General features: G+C 44.3%; 1 pseudogene across 1 annotated transcript in view; it reads left to right on the forward strand.

Annotated features, from left to right (window-relative positions):
- The first annotated feature begins 706 nt into the window (after positions 1 to 706).
- Positions 707 to 23496, forward strand: part of LOC311098807 (YEATS domain-containing protein 2-like) — a 75680-nt pseudogene continuing 52890 nt past the window's right edge. The window contains exons 1-10 of the transcript in view: positions 707 to 811; positions 992 to 1084; positions 1261 to 1445; positions 1726 to 1844; positions 3313 to 3399; positions 17434 to 17544; positions 18348 to 18392; positions 18598 to 18792; positions 19385 to 19545; positions 20096 to 20260. The product of the transcript in view is annotated as a YEATS domain-containing protein 2-like (transcript). The remainder of the gene's footprint in view (positions 812 to 991; positions 1085 to 1260; positions 1446 to 1725; positions 1845 to 3312; positions 3400 to 17433; positions 17545 to 18347; positions 18393 to 18597; positions 18793 to 19384; positions 19546 to 20095; positions 20261 to 23496) is intronic.

The following is a 23496-nucleotide window of genomic DNA, read 5'->3' on the forward strand; positions in this document are numbered from 1 at the left end:
GCGCCGTCCCGTGGGTCTCCCGGTCGCGGCCGGCTACGACAGAGCCTGGATTCGAACCAGGATCTCTAGTGGCACAGCTAGCACTGCGATGCAGAGCCTTAGACCACTGCGCCACTCGGGAGGCGTTAACCTCTAACGGTTATTCACGATTCATTCATGATTATCCAGCATCCACATTAATCTAGAAATGTTTAGAAACATATGATATTATTATTTATAATAAAAGTGACACAACCAATATAATAACAGCAAATGCATCCAACAAGTTTGTAGAGTCACAAGCTTGATGTAACCATTGTGTGCTAGGAATATGGGACCAAATACTAAACTTCTGACTACTTTATAAGAATCTTTAGGGGTGTCAATAATTTTGATAACTACCGTTATTTCATTTTTGTATTATTACTTGTTAAATAAAATATATTTCTCTGAGCAGTTGTATTAGTATAAAATTATAAAATTTCCCAATTCCTTTGAGCATACAATATAGCTCAGTATTTGAATTATTTATTTTATAAAGTTTATTATTGATCAGCTTTATCAAGGGTGTCAATAATTTCGGACCCCACTGTAGATAATCTTTGCTAGAACACATGCTATTGTACTATTGCAGCCTTCCTTTATTTGTATGGACTGTATGGGCACAGTATCTCTATGATGATGCTAACATGTGCCCTACTGTATCTCATTCTGTATTTTCCCATACATGCCAGTGAGGGAAGCTACGGTGCAGAAGATTGAGGCCATCATTAACGATCTGTTCTCTTTGGAGATGAAGAACACAGAACATGAGATGGAAGTGATTGGACAGGTAACTGTTAACCTCAGCTACTGAATGAGTATCATATCGCCATACATGAGCCTTACAGAACTTTGAGTGGACAAAAGTACTAACACCTCAAATGCATACTAACACCCTGTTTTCATTACATGTTTATTGCCTTTCGTTGTGGGTAATGAATTCCGTGTCTCCGTTCATGTCTCCTCACAGCGTTTGAATGAGGCCAAGTGAATGATGGACAAGCTCAGAACCTGAATAGTGGCCAATTACTATGCCAACGCTGGGGCGTTCAAGCTCCAGGAGGTACATTTGTTTTTAATCTCACTGTCACGGTTTATCTGAAACCAATTCACACCATGTATTCTACAACTTCCCTTTCTTCCCTATTCGTTCATCTGCCTATTATAGCTGTATCGTTCTTTGTCTTTAAGAAAGGATATCAAGGTGGAACATCCCCTCTCCATTCCTACGTTTCCCAGCATGTCTCCAAGAGCGACCCGGCGGTGCTGAACCACCCGGCCATCAAGCGTTTCCTGGAGTCGCCCTCCCGCTCCTCATCCCCCCTCGACTGAGTCCCTCGGATTCCAAGTCCCTGTCCCAGCAGGGCGAGGGGCCGGACTGGGAGGTGGCCTGGAGGGAGGACAGGGGCCGCAACACAAGGAAGGTGAGTGGAGTGAGGAGTTAAGGGCCACATCTCAATAGGCTGATGTGGCTTTCTCTCCGCGTGTCCTTTCCTTCATCCATACTGATCTGAAAGACTGGGCTAGATAAGAGCAAATTGCCTCCACCTCTCCTGTCTTTTCAGGCCAGTAAAGGAGACAAGGAGAGGGAAGCACTGTAGACTATTGAGAGACACCCAAGAAAAAAAGCGATCATATAATGAACCTTTTGATCAGTGCTGCAACCTCTAACGGTCATTACTATGACTATCTCCTTCATTGAAGGACACGTTTGGTGTCCCATCATCAGTCGTAGGGGAGCCGAGGGTACCCAACCACACTACAGGAGACGAGGCCTCTAGGCTCTGCGTGAGGAAGACCATTGTGGTGGGAAATGTCTCCAAGTACGTGGCTGATATTATCAATGAGTTTTCCTGTTTTTTACTCAATTGAATCTGAGAGCTTTTCAAGACAATAAGCAGGTTTCCATTGGTTTATTCGACAAAAGCAATGTCACCAATTGTTTTTGTTGAGACGTGTAATGGAAATGGCCGATATAGGATACATTTTCTAAAGATCAACAACATTTTTATCCGTTCAACAGGGGTGGATTTTTCTTCTGTCTAACTTTCTTTATTGCGACAAATTATGGTGGAAATTGTGTTTTTCTAATAAATGATGATTGCCAAATACCTTTGAAGGTACGCGGGGCACGTGATGTAGGCTAATCACGTAACTATAAGCTCCACTCCACATTTAATTCTAAATGCCTACTGCTTGCAAAAGTATTTTTTTCAAACAAAAATTATGTTTCTTTGCAGGACAAGGATTGTCCTGACTTTCAAGAATGCCTGAATTGCTTCGCCTTGCTTTTCTGGTTGGCTGGCAAGTTTCAGTATCCAATTATTTCAGATCTACAGAAATGCAAGTTTCACCATGGCATGGACTGTGGCGATACGTTGGTACATGAGAATTATTAGAATATGGCAAATATTAGTCAATTATTGCATTCTATTTTTGGAACCTCACCCTAGCAGACAATTGTCGCATCTATTTTCTATGCAAACTTTCTAAATGTCGACAAATGAATCACTGGACAAGTTGATGGAAACCTAGCTAGTGGTTCCCATAATTTTTTTGTGACACAGTGAACTTTCTAAACCCTTTCACAATGTATCTAGTCCTTTGTGACATACACAGGGAGATATGAACAACAGCAGTGTGTTGCAAGCCCTTGGTATACAGTTGAGTTTCTCAGTACTGTAACCATTTAGTCAGCACACCTTGTTTTTGTTCCCTCACACTACAGCGAGCAGTTGGGTAACTGGGTGCATGTCATGCAAGCCCAATCTTGATACAGCACATAAAGAGCCTCAGTGTCCTGATCACTGACATGTTTTCCCCCTGGATCTCAAACCTGTTTAGGGGTTACAGGGAGACACTATACCAGAACACAACAACTAGGCCATGACCTCTGTCATAAGGTGTCATAACAGTGACATAAAACATTAATTACTACTTATGTCACCTGACTTCACAAAGTAGCTAGAATTACTATGTTCAAAAGTTATATCATGTACTACCATGGCCTATGAAATATATTTGGAATTGGTTTACTCTTTTTTGAAAGGTTTAAGTGCCCTGTTTCTCTGGGATCCCATTAACGAGAGAGAGAGTCTCCAAACCCCCCCCCCCCCCCCCCCCCTCCGCGAGGCAGCTCCCTAACTCTCCCCCTGCGAGGCAGCTCCCTCACTCTGCCCCTGCAAGGCAGCTCCCTCCTCCCTCCTCCCTCCACACTTTATCTCTCTTCCTCCTTGTGTTTTACTCTCTCTACTTCTCTCCTTTCTCCCTCCTTCATCTCCCCCTCTCCAGAAGAGAGCCCAGCATTGACAACTTTGTTGAGAAAGTCTGGTTCTTTCTGCAACCCCAGCTACAACCCGACAACCTGGAGCAAGTCAGGTGTGTGTGTGTGTGTGTGTACTGATGTTAATGTGATTGCGTGTGACAGTATTTTATGGAGGTAGGTCTTGTTATTGAATAGATCACTGGGGTGTTGCTTTTATATGCAGGCCTCAGGCAACAGCAAGAAGTGTTGCTTTTATATGCAGGCCTCAGACAACAGCAGAAAGGTTGAGACTCTCTGAGCAACATGTTTTCATCTGATACTACCATCTATCTAGTGTTGCCCCTGGTTACACCATTTCCATTTGATATTACAGGTCAACAAAAGTTTTATGAAAAACTTTTGTTTGGCCAGACAATGATGTAGGCCTAGCTATTACATAAACGGTTGCAATCAAATTCAATCAATCAAATGTTTTTTTTTAAAAATAAATTCCTTTTTACAACAGCCGTTGTCGTAAAGTGCTTTACAGATACCCAGCCTCAGGCCCCATCCGTTAGACTGCTTGAGTAGAATGCCGCTCCCATCACAAACTGAAATGTCATGGAGTAATAGCACCCTCATGTGGACATGAGACTATGCACCAAAACCTTTTAGACATCACACAGGAGTTAGGTCGGTCAAGTTGTCTCTAGTAGTAATGCGCGGGTTGACTAATAACCCGCAGTCCCCGTGGGTATAGCCGTAGTCCGGGCGGGTTTAGTGTAATTAAATATAGTGTGGATGAAGGGCGGGCGTGTGACCAGAAAGAGAAAACAATACCCCCCCCCAAAAAAATCCATTATTGTGCTCTTTATATTTATAGGCTACATTGAGGTTTTTCTTTAGTTCTTTTAGGATATCTGGCATTAGTGCATAAGCCTAAACAGGGTGTAACTGTATGCCTACACGCCATTCGCCAAATGCTTTTGGGAACGGGCAGAAAACGTTCATGTCAATCCACAGAGGCAAAAAGCACAGTGTCGGAGTTTAATTCAATACAAGATGCGTAAAGGAGAGTTGAAAATAAAGAGAAGGGAGGGTCAGAAAAGTCATGTTTGTGACAGATTTGGTGAAGTGGTAAAAGAGGATGATAGCGGTGCCGGCTATGTTGTGTGATGATTGTGAGGCGCTATACAAATTCGACAGCAACAAGACGGGGACTTCAAATAGGCTTATGGCAAGTCAAGGGAACTGTAGCCTACTGTTCAGATGGGTTAAATGTAAACTGAAATCTGGACACTGACTGTAGGTCTATAACCTCTCACATGGCTTTAATAATAACTCCTGCAGAATTATGCATTTCTTGCAGTAAAATGATGCATCAAATGTAGGCTACATTTTCTATCGGGAACAGAAGTGGAGAAATATTATTTATTTCATTCAGCATCTTGAGAGAATGCGAATGCGCAGTTATATACTGTCTGTAGAGGTGCTATCTTTATCAGCATCAGAAAAGCTGATAGTATTTCAATCACATAGAATATGCATCCAAGCCGAACTGAAATCTTATCAGAAACATGTTGGGTCGTTTTCACAGCTTACTATTTCCATACAACCGGTCAAACTGATGTCATTTGCAAATTGTGCACAGAAAATCTTTCCCTTTTTTTATTTGGTTATTGCATTTTCTCCGCGGTCACTAAATGTCTTTGCGCCGAGAAAGAAGCAGAGATGACAGAGAGAACTTTACCGATGTCAGCTAGATTGAAGCATTCATTCTATTGATTTATGACATTATTCTGGTGAGCAAGTGTTTATTTAGTATTCTAGGGCAACATATAATGACAGAAGAGAAGCTGCATGTATCTAATTATAGACAAGTTGACTAACAAATAGTCAAGCAGAAATGACAAGCAGAAACGTGTCTAAAGCAGGCAAATGAAAATCCTGCACCCCCTGAGAAAAAATTGTTCCGCCGTCTCTGACTGTAGCCTACAGCGCATTTTCTATATTAGTGGATTACGGTTGGGTGTGGGCCTCAGATGTTTACTTTATAACATAGTCGGCGGTTGCAGATGGGTTGTTAGCAATTGCGGGCGGGTGCGAGTGAACAAACAGCTGACCCGCGCACCACTAGTCCCTAGACACTGATCTAAGGCCAGCTTGTCCTTTTCCACACTAATGGTTAAAGGTTATGATTTGGGGTGGGAAAGTTGATCCTAGACCTGCAATGCCGCCTAAGGGCAACTTCTACAGAGCCCGCTGACACACCTGACACACACCCTATGACCTGTGTACCTATGACCTGTGTGAGCAGTCTGAGTCAGACCAGGAGTCAATATGACTAACCGTGCTGACACACCCTTCACCTACAGACAGTGTAACCACTCAGAAATACGAAAATCTCATCAGAATACCTCAGGCAGAGCCCTGACACGCATAAAGGTTGATCCTGCTTTAGAATCCCCATAGACACAGGGTTTTTTCTGATCCTCTGCTCTCTGGCTGTTTTTAGCTGACCAGATACACAAGGCTCTTAGTAACCCAGATAGATGCACCCTGACTGAGAGACTGGCTGGCTGGTTGACTAACTGGCTGACTGACTGGCTGGCTGACTGGCTGGCTGAGTGGAGGATTCAAACTCACTGAACCCCACAGACACATAGCTAAAGCCTTCTAAGACACATCTAAGGTAGCCTGGGTACCAGTCTCTTCACCTAACATTTCACTCTTTGCCGCTCCTTGTCATTACCATAGAGACTGGCCTTTCGGCAATCTTCAAACATTCTATCATTAATGAGCACGAGGAGATCAGAGGATTGAATAACCCTCACAGCTATCATTCAATCACAATATTTATGCAAATTAAACTGATAGGAAAACTTTCTAACTTAATTCATACATTTTATTTTATTTTTATGTCATTTAGCATAAGAGCGACTTACAGTTAGTGAGTGCATACATTATTTATTTTTTTATTTTTTTCATACTGGCCCCCCTTGGGAATCGAACCCACAACCCTGGTGTTGCAAACACCATGCTCTACCAACTGAGCTACTCGGGAGCCAATTTTATTGGATTCTTTCTAACATTGGGCATTCTGACAGAATACAAGCACATTGTAAACATAAACATTGGACGCGGGGAGAACCGAGGCTTCCCGTTTATTGCATTTCTACCACCAGCTAATGTGATCACATCACACCAGAGAAGCTCTTGCCATTCAAACTTACCCGCCAGTTCATTGTGAACACTGTAGCCTATTTTATATCCAGGAAGCAAGAGTAAGGTACTATTCATAGCAGATTTCGAAAAGGCATTTGATAAAGTTCGACTGGGGTTTATATATAAAATGCCTGGAGCATTTAAATTTGGGAGAATCTCTTATAAAATGGGTCAAAATCATGTATAGTAACCCTAGGTGTAAAATAGTAAAGAATGGCTATTTCTCAGAAAGTTGTAAACTGTCAAGAGGAGTGAAACAAGGTTGTCCACTATCGGCATATCTATTTATTGTGGCCATCGAGATGTTAGCTATTAAAATCAGATCCAATAATAATATCAGAGGATTAGAAATCCAGGGCTTAAAAACAAAGGTGTCATTGTACGCTGATGATTCATGTTTTCTTTTAAATCCACAACTAGAATCCCTAGGGCCACAGCCTCATAGATGATCTAGATACATTTTCTAACCTCTCTGGATTACAACCAAATTATGACAAATGTACTATATTACGTATTGGATCACTAAAAAATACAATTTTTACATTACCATGTAGTTTACCAATAAAATGGTCTGATGGTGATGTGGATATACTCGGAATACATATCCCAAAGGAAATAAATGATCTCACTTCAATACATTTTAATAGAAAGTTAGCAAAAATAGATAAGATCTTACTACCATGGAAAGGAAAATACCTGTCAATTTGTGGAAAAATCACCCTGATTAACTCTTTAGTATTATCCCAGTTTACCTATTTGCTTATGGTCTTGCCTACGCCTAGCGAACAGTTTTTGAAATTATATGAGAGAAAAATATTAAATTTTATTTGGAACGGCAAGCCAGACAAAATTAAAAGGGCATATTTATATAATGAAGGACAGAAATTATTAAATATTAAAGCATTAGACCTATCACTAAAAGCTTCTGTTACGTGAATTATTTAACAAACTATTTTAGTGCCTCTGTGCGTCTCCCAAAAGGTTGTAAGTCTTTTGGGATTTAAGTAACGGCCAGAGTCCCGGTCTGCATAGTCAGAGATATTTATTCATTGAGAATTCTGCCATCACAATTTCAGAGTCCATCTTTTATACTCATACGTCATACAAAAAGAAATCCCTCCCCTCTGTAGGCGGGCTGTAGTTTTCCACTCTAAAACTGCTCTACTGACCTTCAGTTCACACACACACACATATACACACATGCATACACACATACATACACACACACACACACATATCCTACTCCCTGCATTACTCAGTTATTGCCGTTCTCACAATATTCTGCACCATGTTTTCATAACAGTTTCTCCCCTCCCTAAATTGGGAGGCCTCTTTATCTTAGTTTCTCAGTTGTCTTTGTTGTCTGGCCTAACTCTTACTCACATTGCTAAATAGTGGCTCAATGCCATAGCCTTTACTGGTCCTACACTCACACATTTCTAACACATTATACACTGTTTCAGGGTGTAATAATTAGTCATTAATAATTAATCTATCAGCTTCAGTCATTATTATTATTATATTATTATTATTATTATACAAAAGTTATACTTAAATCCGAACTGGTTCTCAAGCAAATTAGTAAGATTGTCTCACCCAATGTTCAAGAAAGGCCTTTTTCCCATTATTCAGATTACAACAACTCATTTGCAGTTATTTGAAAAGGAAATCATCTCCCAAATATCACTATTTCTAAAAGAAGCCATAGAAAGTTGGTTGCAATTTCAATTTAATCCTCCAGAAACGACAGAACAAATAATGCAACAAATATTGTGGTTAAACTCAAATATACTAATTGACAAAAAACCTTTATTTTTTGACAGAATGTTTAAAAAATGTATAATCTTCGTAAATGATATCATCGGTAGGACTGGTGGAGTTATGTCGCACATGCAGCTAACAAAAACATATGGAAATGTCTGCTCTACCCAAAATTACAACCAAATAATTGCAGCCTTACCGCAAAAGTGGAAGAGGAAAGTGGAAGGGGGAGAAAGTAAGGAACTTGTCTGTCAGCCTTGCATTAAAGAACATAATTGGTTAAGGAAAACTGTGATAAATAAAAAAGCATATCAGTTTCACTTAAGGACCAAAGGATTGACAGCCGTCCCATATAGATTGCAAAATAGTTGGGAAGAGATTTTTGACGTACCGATCCCATGGCATAGTGTTTATGAACTGACATGCAAAATGACACCGGATTCAAAAATTAGAATCTTTCAATTTAAATTATTATATAAAATTCTTGCTACCAATAGAATGTTATTTATATGGGGGATACAATCTTCCCAGCTCTGCAGATTTTGCTGTGAAGAGACAGAATCATTAGATCATTTGTTTTGGTTCTGTCCATTTGTAGCTTGTTTTTGGACACAGGTCCAGGAATGGCTAAAGGATTGCAATATTTACCTGGAGCTAACCTTGCAGATAGCACTAATGGGTGATCTGAAAAGTCATAGTCAATCGATCAATAATATAATAATACTTTTAGCAAAAAAAATTATTTTCAATTTACAATCTGTAGAAACAATGAGAATAGAAGGGTTCAGAACTTTTGTAAAACATCACAGTACAGTTGAAAAATATATGGCAAATAGAAATCCAATACGGATGGTGTTAAGAGATAGATGGGAGGTGTTGAATGGAGTTGAAGGATGGGACTAATAACAACTAACAACAACTAATAACAACAAGATAACTAATGTAAAGCATACTGTGTCTATAATAAGTATATAGGTTATAGGTTGAGAGCTTTTGTGAAAGAGCACAGTTAGAAATATATGGCATATAGAAGCAAACCGGATGGACATCATGAAAATGATCGGAGAGGTTGAGGGTAGAGGAAGTTCAGGAGTAAAATGTATATAGTATGTATAAGCTGGAAGTAGAGGCCTAAGCATTGTTGTTCACTAGTTTACTCCAATTAAGGAAGGGGTGGTGGGGTTGGAAAGTAATAAAGGGAAATATATTTTTTAAAAGGATATGTATATATATGTACAGTTGAAGTCGGAAGTTTACATACACCAAATACATTTAAACTCAGTTTTTCCACAATTCCTGACATTTAATCCTAGTAAAAATTCCCTGTCTTAGGTCAGTTAGGATCACCACTTTATTTTAAGAATGTGAAATGTCAGAATAATAGTAGAGATAATGATTTATTTCAGCTTTTATTTCGTTCATCACATTCCCAGTGGGTCAGAAGTTTACAGACACTCAATTAGTATTTGGTAGCATTGCCTTTAAATTGTTTAACTTGGGTCAAACGTTTCGGGTAGCCTTCCACAAGCTTCCCACAATAAGTTTGGTGAATGTTGGCCCATTCCTCCTGACAGAGCTGGTGTAACTGAGTCAGGTTTGTAGGCCTCCTTGCTCGCACACGCTTTTTCAGTTCTGCTCACACATTTTCTATAGGTTTGAGGTCAGGGCTTTGTGATGGCCACTCCAATACCTTGACTTTGTTGTCCTCAAGCCATTTTGCCACAACTTTGGAAGTATGCTTGGGGTCATTGTCCATTTGGAAGACCCATTTGCGACCAAGCTTTAACTTCCTGACTGATGTCTTGAGATGTTGCTTCAATATATCCACATAATTTTCCTTCCTCGTGATGCCATCTATTTTGTGAAGTGCACCAGTCCCTCCTGCAGTAAAGCACCCCCACTGCATGATGCTGCCACCCCCGTGCTTCACGGTTGGGATGGTGTTCTTCAGCTTGCAAGCCACCCCCTTTTTCCTCCAAACATAACGATGGTCATTATGGCCAAACAGTTCTATTTTTGTTTCATCAGACCAGAGGACATTTCTCCATAAAGTACGATCTTTGTCCCCATGTGCAGTTGCAAACCATAGTCTGGCTTTTTTATGGCGGTTTTAGAGCAATGGCTTCTTCCTTGCTGAGCGGCCTTTCAGGTTATGTCGATATAGGACTTGTTTTACTGTGGATATAGATACTTTTGTACCTGTTTCCTCCAGCATCTTCACAAGGTCCTTTGCTGTTGTTCTGGGATTTATTTTTACGTTTCACACCAAAGTACGTTCACCTCTAGGAGACAGAGCTGGTCTCCTTCCTGAACGGTATGACCGCTGCGTGGTCCCATGGTGTTGATACTTGCGTACTATTGTTTGTACAGATGAACGTGGTACCTTCAGGCATTTGGAAATTGCTCCCAAGGATGAACCTGACTTGTGGAAGTCTACAATTTGTTTTCTGAGGTCTTGGCTGATTTCTTTTGATTTTCCCATGATGTCAGCAAACAGGCACTGAGTTTGAAGGTAGGCCTTGAAATACATCCACAGGTACACCTCCAATTGACTCAAATTATGTCAATTAGCCTATCAGAAGCTTCTAAAGCTGCTCTGAGGCGTCCGCATGGTCCTAAAGTACACCTGAGCCACATTTTGTATCACAGTGCAATGACAAAACTGGGGGGGACTAACATGCAATTTCAGAATGTGTGTGCCCCTGGCAGTCTCTCGCTCCCTCCTTCAAACGTTCCTTTTCAATTAATTTGATAGGCAACATTATATTAGCATTATGCTATAGTGTAGCCTAGGCCTACTTTCTGATGGACTACAGCCAATATTTTTAAGGTGAGACAAGGTTTTGAATATGTTTTTAGGAAAGGAGAATGTGATTTGTGTACATCTGAGGAGCGCTGGTGGCTTTGATTGATGGGTCCTTTTAGGGCAGGGTTCCCAAACTGGTTGGCCCCACAAGTTTTCTGAGCAAATTATTTTTAATTTTATTTAAATACATATATTTTCTTGTTGGACATTAAATACTGTAAAAACACCAGCAAATCAGCTCAGACTGATTTTAATTTAGGAAATCTCTTCCAAAGTATTCCCACACATAATAGACAGATATACAGTATGTGATCGTATATAAATGTAAGCAAGTTTTGAAATGATTCTGTTTTAGTTCAATATTATATACGTTTGGGCTTCTTGCGGTCAATTTGCAGTTTACAAGTTATTTGTAATTATGATCCAGCCCCCTGACCATCTGCTGAAGAAAAAATCAGCCCGCTGCTGAATCTAGTTGATGATGCCTGTTTTAGTGTGTGTGTGTGTGTGTGTGTGTGTGTGTGTGTTCACTAATTCTCTCTACGTCCATTCAGAAAGTTTCCTAAAGTAGCTTGTCTGGACAAATAATATAACTGAAATGAGCATAACAAAATTGTAAAAATGTAAGCAAGTCATGATGATCAGCATACAGTTGAAGTCGGAAGTTTACATACACTTAGGTTGGAAAAACTAGTTTTTCAACCACTCCACAAATGTCTTGTTAACAAACTATAGTTTTGGCAAGTACGTTCATCTGTACAAACAATAGTACGCAAGTATAAACACCATGGGACCACGCAGCTGTCATACCTGTCAGGTGTCAGTGTGCAGCGGTAGGACGGAGTCGGCGCAGGACACAGAACTGAGTAAATGACAAACTTTACTCGAAAAATGGGGTGGTAATTGAGTCGCCTTCTTTTTACAGAAGGCGAGAGCCAAATCGGCATATTCGGGGGGGGATGTGCATGGGGGAGACCTGGTTTGGACTTTCCACCGACGTTGCACCTATGGAAACATCTACACACCTCCCTGAGCACTGACGTGACCATCCCTTCAGAGCCCTCTGTTGCCACAAAATAGTGGGGTCATGATGGGCCAACCAGGGAAGCCCCAACACCACAGGAAACGCAGGAGAATTGATCAGGAAGAGACTAATACTTTCCTCATGACCCTCCTGCGTTATCATACATAGTGGAGCTGTGACCTCCCTAATCAGGCCCGATCCTAAAGGACGACTATCTAAGGCATGTACAGGAAAGGGCACATCAACAGGAACAATAGGGATCCCTAATCTAAGTGCAAACGTATGGTCAATAAAGTTCCCAGCTGCGACTGAATCTACTAGCGCCTTATGCTGGGAATGCGGGGAAAACTCAGGAAACTTTATACAGACACACATGTGCGCAACAGGGAGCTCTGGGTGAGTCGGGTGCCTACTCACCTGGGATGATCCACCAGTGCCCGGCCTGCTGCCTCGGCTCCCTGGGGAACCTCCCCAGCACCGACCAGCAGTGTGCCCTCTGTGGCCACAGGTGGTGCAGGAAACAGCCCCCCCCTCCGGTCACCCTTAGAGCAGCACCTCCGAGCTCCATAGGTGTAGACTCGGAAGTGCTAGGGGATGGAACGGACGGACCCCAATCCGAACGTCCGCGGGTGGCCAACAGGTTATCCAGCCGGATGGATAACTCCACCAGCTGGTCGAGTGTAAGGGTGGTGTCCCTGCAGGCCAGCTCCCGACGAACGTCCTCCCATAGACTACACCGGTAATGGTCGATCAGGGCCCTCTCATTCCATCCCACGCTGGCAGCCATGGTCCTGAAGTCCAGTGCGAAGTCCTGTACGCTCCTCTTCCCCTGTCTGAGATGGAACAAGCGTTCCCCCGCCACTCTCTGATCGAAGACCCCCCGGAAGCGTCAGGTGAAATCCTCGTAGCGGACCAACGTAGCGTTTATCCCTCCCCATTCGACATTGGCCCACTCCAGCGCTTTCCCCGACAAACAGGAGATGAGGGCGGACACTCTCTCGTATCCCGAGGGAGCCGGGTGGACGGTCGCCAGGTAGAGCTCCACCTGGAGCAGGAACCCCTGGCACCCGGCAGCCGTCGCATCATAGGCCTTCGGGAGCGAGAGCCGAATCCCACTGGGTCCAGGTGACGGAGGGGTGGACAGCGGTGTGGGTTGAGGTGAAGTTGATGGGGGTGTGGGAAAACCCTCTCTCTCCCATCGCTCCATGGTGTGCAGCACGCGATCCATGGCTGTGCCCAGATTGTGGAGCATCATCGCGTGCTGCTGGATGCGCTCCTTCACCGGTACCGGAGGACTGGGTGCACCTGCTGACTCCATATCGGGTGCATGATTCTGTCAGGTGTCAGTGTGCAGCGGTAGGACGGAGTAAGGCGCAGGACACAGAACCGAGTAAATGACAAACTTTACTCGAAAAAGCAACAAATCTAATTTCCACTCAGGGAAATACAACAGCTCACAGCAGTATATAACATCAAACAAAGAACAATCACGCACAACACCATGAGGGAACCAGAGGGTTAAATAGGGAAACAAATTAACGTGATGGGAACCAGGTGTGTACAATACAGACAAAACAAATGGAACACAGAAACTTAGATCGGTGGCAGCTAGAAAGCCGATGACGACGACCGCCGATAGCCGCCCGCACAAGGAGAGTCACCAACTTCTGCGGAAGTCGTGACAATACCGCTCAGGAAGGAGACGTGTTCTGTCTCCTAGAGATGAATGTACTTTGGTGCGAAAAGTGCAAATCAATCCCAGAACAACAGCAAAGGACCATGTGAAGACGCTGGAGGAAACTGGTACAAAAGTATCTATATCCACAGTAAAACGAGTCCTATATCGACATAACCTGAAAGGCTGCTCAGCAAGGAAGAAGCCACTGCTCCGAAACCGCCATAAAAAAGCCAGACTACGGTTTGCAACTGCACATGGGGACAAAGATTGTACTTTTTGGAGAAATGTCCTCTGGTCTGATGAAACAAAAATAGAACTGTTTGGCCATAATGACCATCGTTATGTTTGGAGGAAAAAGGGGGTGGCTTGCAAGCTGAAGAACACCATCCCAACCGTGAAGCACGGGGGTGGCAGCATCATGCAGTGGGGGTGCTTTACTGCAGGAGGGACTGGTGCACTTCACAAAATAGATGGCATCACGAGGAAGGACAATTATGTGGATATATTGAAGCAACATCTCAAGACATCAGTCAGGAAGTTAAAGCTTGGTCGCAAATGGGTCTTCCAAATGGACAATGACCCCAAGCATACTTCCAAAGTTGTGGCAAAATGGCTTAAGGACAACAAAGTCAAGATATTGGAGTGGCCATCACAAAGCCCTGACCTCAAACCTATAGAAAATGTGTGGGCAGAACTGAAAAAGCGTGTGCGAGCAAGGAGATCTACAAACCTGACTCAGTTACACCAGCTCTGTCAGGAGGAATGGGCCAACATTCACCCAACTTATTGTGGGAACCTTGTGGAAGGCTACCGAAATGTTTGACCCAAGTTAAACAATTTAAAGGCAATGCTACCAAATACTAATTGAGTGTATGTAAACTTCTGACCCACTGGGAATGTGATGAAATAAATAAAAGCTGAAATAAATAATTCTCTCTACTATTATTCTGACATTTCAGATTCTTAAAATAAAGTGGTGATCCTAACTGACCTAAAACAGGGACTTTTTACTAGGATTAAATGTCAGGAATTGTGAAAAACTGAGTTTAAATGTATTTGGCTAAGGAGTATGTAGACTTCAACTGTATGTGCGAGGAATGACGACAGTTGCCAGTTTTGCGGTTCTTTCCTCTCATTAATGGAATGCAACTGATGTAAACGTAGCTCGTTTGAATCTTGTAGGCTAATATTTTCTGTATCATTATTTCTGTCTCATTACGGAGTTGTCACGATCGCTTATAGACGGGACGGACCAAGGCGCAGCGTGATATGCGTACATGTTTATTTATACTGAATAAACAAGCGACAAAACAACAAATGAAACGAAACGTGAAGTCCAAGGCAGCACAACACAACATACCTTACACGGAACAAGATCCCACAACCCACTAGTGCCAATAGGCTGCCTAAGTATGGTCCCCAATCAGAGACAACGAGCTACAGCTGCCTCTGATTGGGAACCACACCGGCCAACATAGATCTAAACGATCTAGATCATCAACATAGAAATATATAACATAGAACATACACAACACAGCAAATACACACCCTGACTCAACAAATACGAGTCCGACCGCGCCACATAAACATAACAGGGTAGGGGCCGGGTGGGAATTCCACCTCGGAGGCGGATCCGGCTCCGGGCGTGACCACCACTTACTCTCCACCTCCCTGTTGCGCCCCTGGTTTGGTCTGGACCTCGGCGCGCTGCTTCCCCTCTCCTTCCTCCCACGACGTACCAAGCCCTGTCTGGACCCTGGTGTGGGAGACCCCGAACCTGGAGAGGGGCTGACGTCTGGGTCTGGACTGGAAACGCTGACTGGAGCTGGACCCGACGACGGTGAATCGAACTGCTCTGGCTCCGGAGTGGAGCGGCTGACCGGAGCTGGACCCCGGTGGAGCGGATTGCTCTGGCTCCGGAGTGGATCCGCTGACCGGAGTTGGACCAGACCCCGGTGGAGCGGATTGCTCTGGCTCCGGAGTGGAGCCGCTGACCGGAGCTGGACTGGACCCCGGTGGAGCGGATTGCTCTGGCTCCGGAGTGGAGCAGCTGACCGGTGCCGGACCAGGAACCAGTGGAACAGGCACGGGCCGTGCCGGACTGGACACACGCACCACTGGCTTGGTGCGAGGGACAGGAACAGGCCGGACCGGGCTGGCGACGCGCACCACTGGCTTGGTGCGAGGGGCAGGAACAGGCCGGGCCGGGCTGGCGACGCGCACCACTGGCTTGGTGCGAGGGACAGGAACAGGCCCTCCCTCTGAACCAATAGCCCCCGTAACCTGGTGGCCTCCTCTCCTAACCTGCAGATCCGCCCTGTCGCTGCTTCCTGCTGCCTCGTCGTCCACACCGTGTGCCCCCCCAAAAACATTTATTGGGGTTGCCTCTCGGGTGTCCGTCGTCGGCACGGTTGGCACCGTTTCTCCTCTCCTGCCTGGGCATTTACCTTCGCCCATGGCCCTTTCCCCGCGAATATCTCCTCCCATGACCACAGTTTGCCCACCTGTGACATCGCTACTCGCTCTTCCTGGGCACGCTGCTTGGTCCTCGTTTGGTGGGATCTTCTGTTATGATCGCTTATAGACGGGACGGACCAAGGCGCAGCGTGATATGCGTACATGTTTATTTATACTGAATAAACAAGCGACAAAACAACAAATGAAACGAAACGTGAAGTCCACGGCAGCACAACACAACACAACATACCTTACACGGAACAAGATCCCACAATCCACTAGTGCCAATAGGCTGCCTAAGTATGGTCCTCAATCAGAGACAACGAGCTACAGCTGCCTCTGATTGGGAACCACACCGGCCAACATAGATCTAAACGATCTAGATCATCAACATAGAAATATATAACATAGAACATACACAACACAGCAAATACACACCCTCACTCAACAAATACGAGTCCCTTGAGTCAGGGCGTGACAGGAGTCCTCTTTGAACAACATGATCTTGTATTGACATTGCCTTCTCACAAGGGAATTACCTCAGCAGGTCGTAACAGTATTGTTTGTTTGTTGTTCTTAAAATTCAAATTCTATATTGCGCCAAATTTGTGTGCACCCCATGTTCCATAACGTTGTAATGGAATATACCAACTACCAATCAGAAACAGCGCCGTAAAACCAGCTGCATATTGAACGTTGAGATTGCCGAAAGGCCTGTCTCTTTGGCAATGACAAGGAGAGGCAAGGAGTAGGAATGTTAGATGAAGAGAGCGGTACTCAGGCTACATCAAAGGTCTTCAAGTGTGGGAATTACACACAGGTGAACAAACACTGACTATATAACACACGCACGTAGTACAAACAGACATGCACACACACACACACTGGCCGTCAGATCAGCCTCTGGGCCACTGGATGAGAACAGGAGGCCTCAAAGAAAGGAGGAGATGAGCGAGAGAGAGCCTCCTGGTAATTTATTTGGGGGGAGAATGTCTACAGAGAAGCCTGAGTCAGACTATAGGAGGAGATGGGAAACTTTCTCTGACAGACTGTTTTTGATGTTTTTCAAGGGTAGTTATGATGTTGTTGTCATGGATGTTATGTTTAATCTAAACCAAGGTGTGTGTGTGTGTGTGCGTGTATTTGTGTTTATGTGTGTGTGTCCCCCTGATCCAAGTATGTGTGTGTTCATGACTCTTGACTGTGTCTGTTTTCAGTGAGCCTCCGTTCCACCTGACGTGCCGTGGCTGGGGGGAGTTTCCTGTCCGCATCAGATCCACTTTAAAGAGCCCAGCAACAAACGCATTGACATCGTACATCATGTCAAGGTCAGATTAGATATTCAACTCAACTTTATTTACACTGGAAACACGTTTAAATCAAAGAGGAGGAGATGATGCTCTTCTCTTATTCTCTTTCTTTATTTTCTCTCTCTCTCTGTCTCTACCTCACTCTCTCTCTACCTCTCTCTACCTCGCTCTCTCTACCTCTCTCTCTCTCTCTCTCGTTCTCTACCTCTCTCTCTCTACCTCTCTCTCTCTACCTCGCTCTCTCTCTACCTCTCTCTCTCTCTGCCTCTCTCTCTCTCTCTCTCTCTCTCTCTCTCTCTCTCTCTCTCTCTCTCTCTCTCTCTCTCTCTCGCTCTACCTCTCTCTCTCTCTCTCTCTCTCTCTCTCTCTCTCTCTACCTCTCTCGCTGTCTCTCTCTCTCTCTACCTCTCTCTCTCTCTGCCTCTCTCTCTCGCTCTCTGTCTCTCTCTCTCTCTCTCTAACTCTCTCGCTGTCTCTCTCGCAGTCTCTCTCTCTCTACCTCTCTCGCTCTCTCTACCTCTCGCTCTCGCGCTCTCTCTCTCTCGCTCTACCTCTCTCTCTCTCTCTCTCTCGCTCTCTCTCTCTCTACCTGTCTCTCTCGCTCTCTCTCTACCTCTCTCTCTCTCTACCTCTCTCTACCTCTCGCTCTCTCTCTACCTCTCTCTCTCTCTCTACCTCTCTCTACCTCTCGCTCTCTCTCTACCTCTCTCTCTCTCTCTACCTCTCTCTCTCTCTTCTCTCTCTGTCTCTCTCCCTGTCTCTGTCTCTGTTTCTCTGTCTGTCTCTCGCTCTCTCGCTCTGTCTCTCTCTCTCTCCTACAGCTGGACAGAACTTACACAGGCCTGCAGACAGTGCGAACAGAAATAGTAAGCCTGTTATTAATTTACTGCTTTCAAACTTCTCTATTACGTTTACAAATCTACTAGCAAGACACCTACACCTTACACTACATGGGACCATAGCCCCAGCATTGATCTCAAATTTGACTCTTTCTGTTGAATATACCGTTTTTTACCACTGTGAACATTGACCCTTAAACTCACTCTGTCTTCTCTCTGTTGTCTCTGTCAGGTGGTGGATGTTGAGCTCCACAGGAACTTCCTGTCCCCTTCCCCACTTCCTCTTCCTCCCATGACCACCACCACCAGCGTGCAGCCAGCCCCTCGTCCCCCTACTCTCTGCCTCAGACACCAGGCCCCCTCTCTGGCCGCTGCAGCTCTCCACTCCCTCTCTCACAGGACAACCACCCCACCATCGCAGAGAAAGGTGAGATACATGGGGGAATATAAATATAATTACTAGAACAGGATAAGCCCTCGGACCACTGCCATTTGAAGTGCACTCAAGGGTTAATTCAATATGGCTGTCATTCTGTTTCTATGCTTGGGGGGTTATATTCAGATAGAGTTGGGACTGAGACATCTAGCGTAACTCTAGTCCGCGCACCATAGAAGAGACAAACATTTTCAATTGAGGCCTTGACGTGAACTGCAAAATAAGTAGCTGTAACTGTTTGCATTGGATTGATGTCACTTTCATCTCCTAGTCAGTGAATCACGACCAGCCCAAGTGGATTTGCTGTTATTTTTCACCTCTTTTTTTTTTCTTCTTTTAATCCTTTCCTCTGCAGGCCTATAGTGAATTATTGATGAGGCTGGACTGAGAAACCGTCTCATCCCCTCCCTCTCTCTGGCTCTCTCCCTCTCTCTCTCTATCCTACCTCTCTCTCCCCCTATCTCTTTGTGCCAGGATGAAGGTAATTACATTGTAGATGAATCCCAGAGTGGTTTTTAATGGTTATTACCTCCTTCCCCTCTCTCTCTCTCTCTCTCTCTCTCTATCCTCTCTTCCCGTCCAGGTCTGCCCATCAAAGCGGGGAGGTCCGTGGTGTACAGCACGCCTCCTTCAGCCTCGGAACGCACCCCATCCCGGCCTAAAGTCACAGAGAAGATTGCGTTGGGTTCCCATGGCAACACTTAGCCTTCCAGCCAATCACTGCCAGCTGTAAGATTGTGTCAGGTAACTATCTACCAATGGGATCTGGCGGTATTGGAGCGAACGGAGGAAGGGAGGGAGATAGGGGAACTGTTGAATGATTCAGTAGTTTTATTTGGTTTTTGTTATGGTAGTCAGTCAGACCTCCAGTGGGGATATTTATGTGATTCGTTTTCTTATTCAAAGGAAACGGAAGAAACTGTCAGTCAATCTCAGTTTAAAAACACTGTCCTCTTTTAACATGGAAATGGGGTTACATTTCTAAATTGGGGCACACAAATGCCTAAGGGAAAATCTTTAGATAGATTGGCTGTTGAAACTAAAGCACAACTTGTGATTGTTCATAGCCTGTATTTGCGAGGATTCAGAGCTTTAGAAAAATTTATGTTTTAGGTCTAAGACACGCCTGAACATTTTTGTCAGTCAGACGTCTACAGCTGGTGGTCCCTAAAACACAGTCGCTGAATGATAGGCAGACGAATGCTAGATCCACGTGTGGTGCGACGTGTGCAAGCCTTTATAATGAATATCTTTACAATGAGCAGCTTGTTTGTGATTTGTTTTGGTCCCAAAGGTTCACCCATCTCCACACCCAGCCGCTCGCCCCTCCCCCGGACCCTCACCTCCACCCCTGTACACACCAAACAGGGCTCCTCCGTACTCAAAAACCCTTACATCATCGTCGACAAGCCCGGCCAGGTCATCCGGATGGCAATGACCTCCTTCGCCGCCTCCACAGGTACGCTACTGCGCTGCTCTGACTAGGATGAAGTCCTTCTAAACACTGAGCTATGGCCAGTTTGGCGTTTTCCCACTAATGGTAAAAGTTAGGATTTAGCTGGAGTAATCTGATCCTAGATCTGTGCCTAAGGGCAATTTCAACACTGAGCTCTCTGCTTGTCTAGAGGGAGTTATCCTCTCTTTTTGGGTCAGTTCCTGCAGCACTATAAGAGACTGTGCTGTGGACTCTGTGCCTCCCACACAGCATCTGATAATGGTGTTTTAGATTATCCTCAGCCACTGTATGGTCAACACTCCTCTCCCACAGACCACTGTCTGCTACACACAAAGGCTAAATCTAGTGCACTCTCACTGCTCTCCTCTCTTCTCTTGTCCTCTCCCCTCCCCTCATACTGATAACTGCCCTTCGTACTACTGTACCACAGTTGACTAGTATTCTCTAACTATCCTAACCCTGAACCCTGACAGTTGACTAGTATTCTCTAACTCTCCTAACCCTGAACCCTGACAGTTGACTAGTATTCTCTAACTCTCCTATTCCTGAACCCTGACAGTTGACTAGTATTCTCTAACTCTCCTAACCCTGAACCCTGAACCCTGACAGTTGACTAGTATTCTCTAACTCTCCTAACCCTGAACCCTGACAGTTGACTACTATTCTCTAACTCTCCTATCCCTGAACCCTGACAGTTGACTACTATTCTCTAACTCTCCTATCCCTGAACCCTGACAGTTGACTACTATTCTCTAACTCTCCTAACCCTGAACCCTGACAGTTGACTACTATTCTCTAACTCTCCTATCCCTGAACCCTGACAGTTGACTAGTATTCTCTAACTCTCCTATCCCTGAACCCTGACAGTTGACTAGTATTCTCTAACTCTCCTATCCCTGAACCCTGACAGTTTCTCCTCTGTTATCTTGAAGATGCCTACACTTGTATCTTTACAGGCAAAGCCATTCTTCCTCTCTTTATTTCTCTCTCTATCTCTCTCTCTTTCTCTTAGTCGCTCCCTCTTTCTCTCTCTCCATCTCCTTCCGTTCATAGATCATGACGGTTGGTGAGGCAGCAGCAATGCGATGGTATGAGAGGGGTTTCCATGGTGACCAGAACCACTGCTGTACTACAGTGTTCTGTGGCTCAGTGTCAGGGACAGATTACAGGAGAGTGAGGGGTGGTTAGATGAGTCTGCTGTTTGTGTGTGTGTGTGTGTGTGTGTGTGTGTGTGTGTGTGTGTGTGTGTGTGTGTGTGTGTGTGTGTGTGTGTGTGTGTGTGTGTGTGTGTGTGTGTGTGAGCGCAAGAGAGAGATTTCGCCATCACAGGTCTCGGCACAAAACTATGTTTTACTTTTCCTATGTGACTTTGTGTGTGTTTATTGACTAGGCTACGCTTCATTGTAAATTCAATTACAGAACTAATGTGTTTGTTGGCATTTGGTCGTTCCATGTATCAGTGTCATTCTCAAGTGGAACACAGTGAAACCACATTCCCTCTCTGCTGTGTTTCAGCCCTTTATAGCTCACATTCACATTCCAGTCATGTGCTCTACACTTCCACAAACCTCTCCCATGTATCCACCAACGCTTAGTTTCAGCAGATCCAGGCAGGCAGAGGGGTTTAAAGTGTCTCATGTTATTTCAAGCTGGAGGATTGATGCTGATGTGGGAGTTAGCGCTGATTCACGAGTCTAACTAAAGAGATATTTTGACGCTGAAACGAAGGCAAAAGCTTTGGCCAGTGTGTTGGGGTAACACATTACAAAAGTAAAGCGTTACGTAATCAGATTACTTATTATCAGTAACTAGTAGTGTAATGTGTTACTTTTAAAAACTGGGTAATATACACTACCAGTCAAACGTTTGGACACACCTACTCATTCAAGGGTTTTTCTTTATTTTTACAATGTTTTACATTGTAGAATAATAGTGAAGACATCAAAACTATGAAATAACACATATGGAATCATGTAGTAACCAGAAAAGTGTTAAACAAATCAAAATATATTTTATATTTCAGATTCTTCAAATAGCCACCCTTTGCCTTGATGACAGCTTTGCACACTCTTGGCATTCTCTCAACCAGCTTCATGAGGTAGTCACCTGGAATGTATTTCAATTAACAGGTGTGCCTTCTTAAAAGTTAATTTGTGGAATTTCTTTCCTTCTTAATGCGTTTGAGCCAATCAGTTGTGTTGTGACAAGGTAGGGGGGTATACGTCCATATTATGGCAAGAACAGCTCAAATAAGCAAAGAGAAACGACAGCCCATCATTACTTTAAGACAGGAAGGTCAGTCAATACGGAAAATTTCAAGAACTTTGAAAGTTTCTTCAAGTGCAGTCGCAAAAACTATCAAGCGCTATGATGAAACTGGCTCTCATGAGGACCGCCACAGGAATGGAAGACCCAGAGTTACCTCTGCTGCAGAGGATAATTTAATTAGCGTTACCAGCCTCAGAAATTGCAGCCCAAATAAATGCTTCACAGAGTTCAAGTCACAGACACATCTCAACATCAACTGTTCAGAGGGGACTGTGTGAATCAGGCCTTCATGGTAGAATTGCTGCAAAGAACCCACTACTAAAGGACACCAATAAGAAGAAGAGAGCTGCTTGTGCCAAGAAACACGAGCAATGGACATTAGACAGGTGGAAATTGGTCCTATGGTCTGGAGTCCAAATTGGAGATTTTTGATTCCAACCGCCGTGTCTTTGTGAGACGTGGTGTGGGTGAACGGATTATCACTGCATGTGTATTTCCCATTGTAAAGCATGGAGGAGGAGGTGTTTTGGTGTGGGGGTGCTTTGCTGCTGACACTGTCTGTAATTTATTTAGAATTCAAGGCACACTTAACCAGCATGGCTACCACAGCATTCTGCAGTGATACGCCATCCCATCTAGTTTGGTCTTAGTGGGACTATCATTTGTTTTTCAACAGGAGAATGACCCAACACACCTCCAGGCTGTTTAAGGGCTATTTGACCAAGAAGGAGAGTTATGGAGTGCTGCATCAGATGACCTGGCCTCCACAATCCCCCGACCTCATCCCAATTGAGATGGTTTGGGATGAGTCGGACGGCAGAGTGAAGGAAAAGCAGCCAACATGTGCTCAGCATATGTGGGAACTCCTTCAAGACTGTTGGAAAAGCATTCCAGGTGAAGCTGGTTGAGAGAATGCCAAGAGTGTGCAAAGCTGTCATCAAGGCAAAGGGTGGCTATTTGAAGAATCTCAA

Source organism: Coregonus lavaretus (assembly GCF_964263955.1).
Source record: "Coregonus lavaretus genome assembly, chromosome: 23".
Taxonomy (NCBI): Eukaryota; Metazoa; Chordata; class Actinopteri; order Salmoniformes; family Salmonidae; genus Coregonus; species Coregonus lavaretus.